The sequence below is a fragment of the Rattus norvegicus genome, chromosome 7 (genome assembly GCF_036323735.1).
Source record: "Rattus norvegicus strain BN/NHsdMcwi chromosome 7, GRCr8, whole genome shotgun sequence".
In the NCBI taxonomy this organism is placed as follows: Eukaryota; Metazoa; Chordata; class Mammalia; order Rodentia; family Muridae; genus Rattus; species Rattus norvegicus.
Window position 1 is genome coordinate 54989699 of NC_086025.1, and position 4360 is coordinate 54994058.

The window sequence follows — 4360 nt, forward strand, 5'->3', positions numbered from 1 at the left end:
CTTCAAGAAATACAACCTCAAAGCCAGAGGTTGTAATGACACACAGTAAAAAGAAGAATGAGGACACAGTGAGTTTGGAAGATTTGTAACTTGTGTTTTCAGATTTATTTGTTGGTATGTTTAGGCAATTAGATTTTTAATAATGACTGTGTTTATTAACTAGCTGATAAACTTTATAAAGATGTGTCGGCCTGTTCTTGGGGGCCCACAGGAGTGGCTGCAGCACACCACAGAGGAAAGTATGTTCCTTTTTTTCCTTTCTTTTTTTCTCTTTTGTTTTTTTTTAAAAAGATTTATCTATTTATTTGTTTACTTATTTACTTATTATCTGTAAGTACACTGTAGCTGTCTTCAGAGACACCAGAAGAGGGCGTCAAATCTCATTACAGATGGTTATGAGCCACCATGTGGTTGCTGGGATTTGAACTCAGGACCTCTGGTAGGGCAGTCAGTGCTCCTAACCACTGAGCCATCTCTCCAGCCCATCTCTTTTGTTTTTAAGACAAGATTTCTCTACATAACAGCCCAGCTTTCCTGGGAACTCCCTTTGTAGACCAGGCTGGCCTCGAACTCAGAGACTCACTGACCTATGCCTCCGGAGTGCCAGGATTAAAGGCAAAGAATGCATTTGTTACTGTGGGTTGTGCTTAAAAAGAAGGGTCCCAAGTTTCACCCTAAGAATCTCCTACTGGTCCGGTTACTGACACTCTCAGTGGATACTTGATGTAGCACCAAGCATCAGACTTCTCTGCACATCGAAAAGAACTGTAGATCGGACTGTCTTTTTTCCCCATTTTTCTACTTGTATTTTCTACAGAAGGAATCAGGCATTTGATTCCTTAACACCCAGAAATCAGATTCTTCCCTTTCTTTTGGTTTTAGTTCAGAGGAACTTTACCTACCATTCTGACTAGGATTTGACTGCAGGGTCATTTTAAATCTTGAAGGATTTACTGAGAATTCCCTGTGATTGACTCTCTGGGGACATCCTCAGCTTACTTGCCTCTCCTCCCTCTTTGCCTCCTTATTCTCTCTGGTGACTATAGCATCTTCTCCTTTTGCCTCAGCTGTTCTCCTCAGATTCACAGCCCAGAGGCATCAGAGGTTGTTATGCTTGACCCATTGATAGAAGTTGCCCTTCCTTCCTTCTTTCCTCCTTTCTCTCTCTCTCTCTCTCTCTCTCTCTCTCTCTCTCTCTCTCTCTCTCTCTCTCTCTCTCTTCCATACTGAGAGTTGAACCACAACCTCATGCATGCTAGGCAAGTGTGGTACCACTGAACCAGCCCTTTGTGTCTGGGAATCATAAGAATGAGGGATTTCCTGATAGAAGAGATTGCTAAGAGGGAAACGGAGGCAGATCAATGTGATAACCGTAAGAAAGGGGCAAAGGGTCACTCGTCCCTCTTTGGTATTCATGCTGTGATTTTTTTCATGTACATACTGTATATTCCGCATACATGGCGGAGCCTAACAAAGAATTAGCCGGCAAGGCAGTAAGTAGCTTCTAGTCTCCTGTCCCCTGACATCACAATGCAGGGTCCAGAAACTCGAGTTTGGAACCAACGACAATACATACGCTGTCACAGCCATCAGTCTAGTTGGTCAAGCCAGAAGTACAGAAGTGACCATTGCTCCCTGTCTCTAGCCCTCATATCCACCTGGTCCCCATATCCTGAAGGTTCTACCCCCAAAACATACTCAAAACCTATCCACGTCTCTCTTCCCTCATTGCTTTCAGGCCCAGACCCTCCCATTCCCTGGTGGATGACTGGTGTTCTCTTATAGGAATTGTCTAACTCCTTGTCTACTGAGCTGTGTCCTTCTCCCAGGAAAATCCAAATGGTCTTTTTTCATACAAAAATGCTCTTTATTGGCGTTCTGTGTCTGCCACAATGTCTCTCAGATTCAACCATGTTGTCATAGATTGCATTCCCGATGTCTTAAGTGCTGAATAATATTCCTATAATATATGCATATATAAAATTTACTCATGCATTTCTTTGCCAATGCCAGTCAGATTGAGGAGTTACCATACAGTTTTCCAGAACGGCGGCACCTATTTACATTCCCACCAACAGCGTATGTGGGTCAGCATCTCTCCACAAGCTTGTCAACACTTGTTACCCCTTTGCTTTTTGGTGGCAGTCATTCTAACAGGTGTGAGGTGATGCTTCACGGTGGCCTTGATTTGCATCTTCCTGAAGCTCTTACGTAATGGAGAATTCCTTATGAAAGAGTTCAATAAATAGAAACAAAGGGGAACCATGGTTATTAGGGGAAGAGAAGAGAGGGGAAGGGAATCATAAGTCAAGGTGTACACACACCTTTGCACTTGTTAGTATGGAAAAGCCTAGATGTGTAATTCATATCACAATTACCATGTTAATCATATCATATCTAAAAATCTGCCAAGAGAGAATGCATAGTGCATGGTGTGAGGTATGCGCTCTTGTGTGTACGTGTGTGTGTGTGTGTGTGTGTGTGTGTGTGTGTGTGTGTAGGCCAGAAATCAACATCAGATGTCTTTGCTAATCACTCTACTTTTGAGAGGGTCTCTCACTGGACCTACAGCTCACCAATTTGGCTCTCCTAGCTGGTTGGCAAGCCCCAGGGATCTGCCTCACTTTGCCTTCAAAATGCTGGTATTCTTGGCATGCACCACCCTGCCTGACTTTTAAAGTTCAGGTTTTCACATTTGATTGGCAAACATTTTCCTGAATGAGCCTTCTCTTCTGCCCCTAAAATAGGTGCTCTTACACACACACACACACACACACACACACACACACACACACTCTCAGTCACATGTAACTATGGAAGGTGACAGACACATGAACTTGTTTGACTATTATAATAATTTAACTATATATAGGTGTAGAAGAAGAGTGTGCTGTACAGTCCAAATACACACAGTACAACAACCACACCAATAGTGCAATGGCTCCCTAGATCTAGCTTCAGCCCTTTCTCCTTCCCTTTTCTTAAATCACACCCTCACCTGCCTTCCCAGCGCTTACTCCCTTTCATCATTCACAAACCAGCCCAGACGTCAGCTGCACGGGCCTTCCCCAGTTACCCCAAAGCAGCAAGATTTAAAGGCACTTCTGATGGGTCTGTCCATCCACTGGAATCTCGCCATCCATACTGGAGTGAAAGTCATGAGAATGGGAACGATATTTTACTCACCCCTCTCTCTTTGGCATCAAGGATAAACACTGTCAAGTAGAAGTGGGAGACATTTGTTGAGTCAATGAATCTCAGAACCATCTAGAATCATCACACCTAGGGATGATAAAGATACAGGGAGCGTGGGGAAATTATCCAATGGCAGAAAGTAAGATTTGAGCCTATATAGTTTACTGTCAAAGCCATTAAGTTTAATACAATTTTCAGCCTTTAATTTCAGCTTTTAATGCACCTAAATTGTATGCTTTTCCAAAGAAACTATAAATACCGTTTTTCCCTTCATCTCCCAGGGAAAACACCCATTAGCGTTTCATGGCTGCCTGCTCCGCTGTGGAATGAACCGTGGAATGAGTCGTGGCATCCCCACTTGTGAAGATCATGGGGAAAAAAACGACAATCAGCTTTTTGAATAAGCACGGCTGCTTATTTTAAGAATTTTTTTTTCCCCTAAAGGCCACCATCCTCCAAGAACACCATCGCCGACATAAATCCTCCTGGAAAAGAGAACCCGAGGCTGAATTCTGAGCAGCAAACAGAATGCGACGGGTTCATCCGAGCTCTAGTCTCAAATGTTTCTTTCTGATCCCTGTTGGCTGCAGAGTCTGACTGATCCTCCTTCTCTGGGACGATTCTCTGGTTCGTGTGAAGAGGCAAGAACAACCTTCCTGGACAATTTAAAAATCTCAAGTTGGGGGGTTGGGGATTTAGCTCAGTGGTAGAGCGCTTGCCTAGCAAGCGCTAAGGCCCTGGGTTCGGTCCCCAGCTCCGAAAAAAAGAAAAAGGAAAAGAAAAAGAGAAAAAAAAATCTCAAGTTGGTATGCTGGGAGGATTTCACACAGGTGATGTCGGCATTTTCTCAATTTTTTTCCCAGGAGGATAACGGCCATAATGAAAGGTTACTAAGAAACACTTCATCTCCATCAAAGAACTACTTTGGGGAAAATGGAGCCATGGGTGTTCCCCACTGCCTCAGGCTTCAAAGCCTTTCTGGATCGGTTCCTTTTGGTCCCTTGAGTATTAACTAGAATCGTACTGGAAAATCTTGTTAAGATCAAATAGTAATATGTTCCTAAAGTATGGGATTATTTTCTGTGCTTCAAGCTCTTACAAAATCTACATGACTAGCCAAGACCAAGTATGTCACAACAGAGCCTACGGTCAGTCATAGCCTCTT

General features: G+C 43.4%; 1 long non-coding RNA gene across 1 annotated transcript; it reads right to left on the reverse strand.

The window, feature by feature from the left end:
- Positions 1-1857: 1857 nt before the first annotated feature.
- Positions 1858-3453, reverse strand: LOC134479595 (uncharacterized). The gene is made up of 2 exons (XR_010053135.1): positions 3187-3453; positions 1858-2225 (listed from the first exon to the last, which is right to left on the reverse strand). It is a non-coding gene; the product is annotated as an uncharacterized LOC134479595 (long non-coding RNA).
- Positions 3454-4360: the final 907 nt, after the last annotated feature.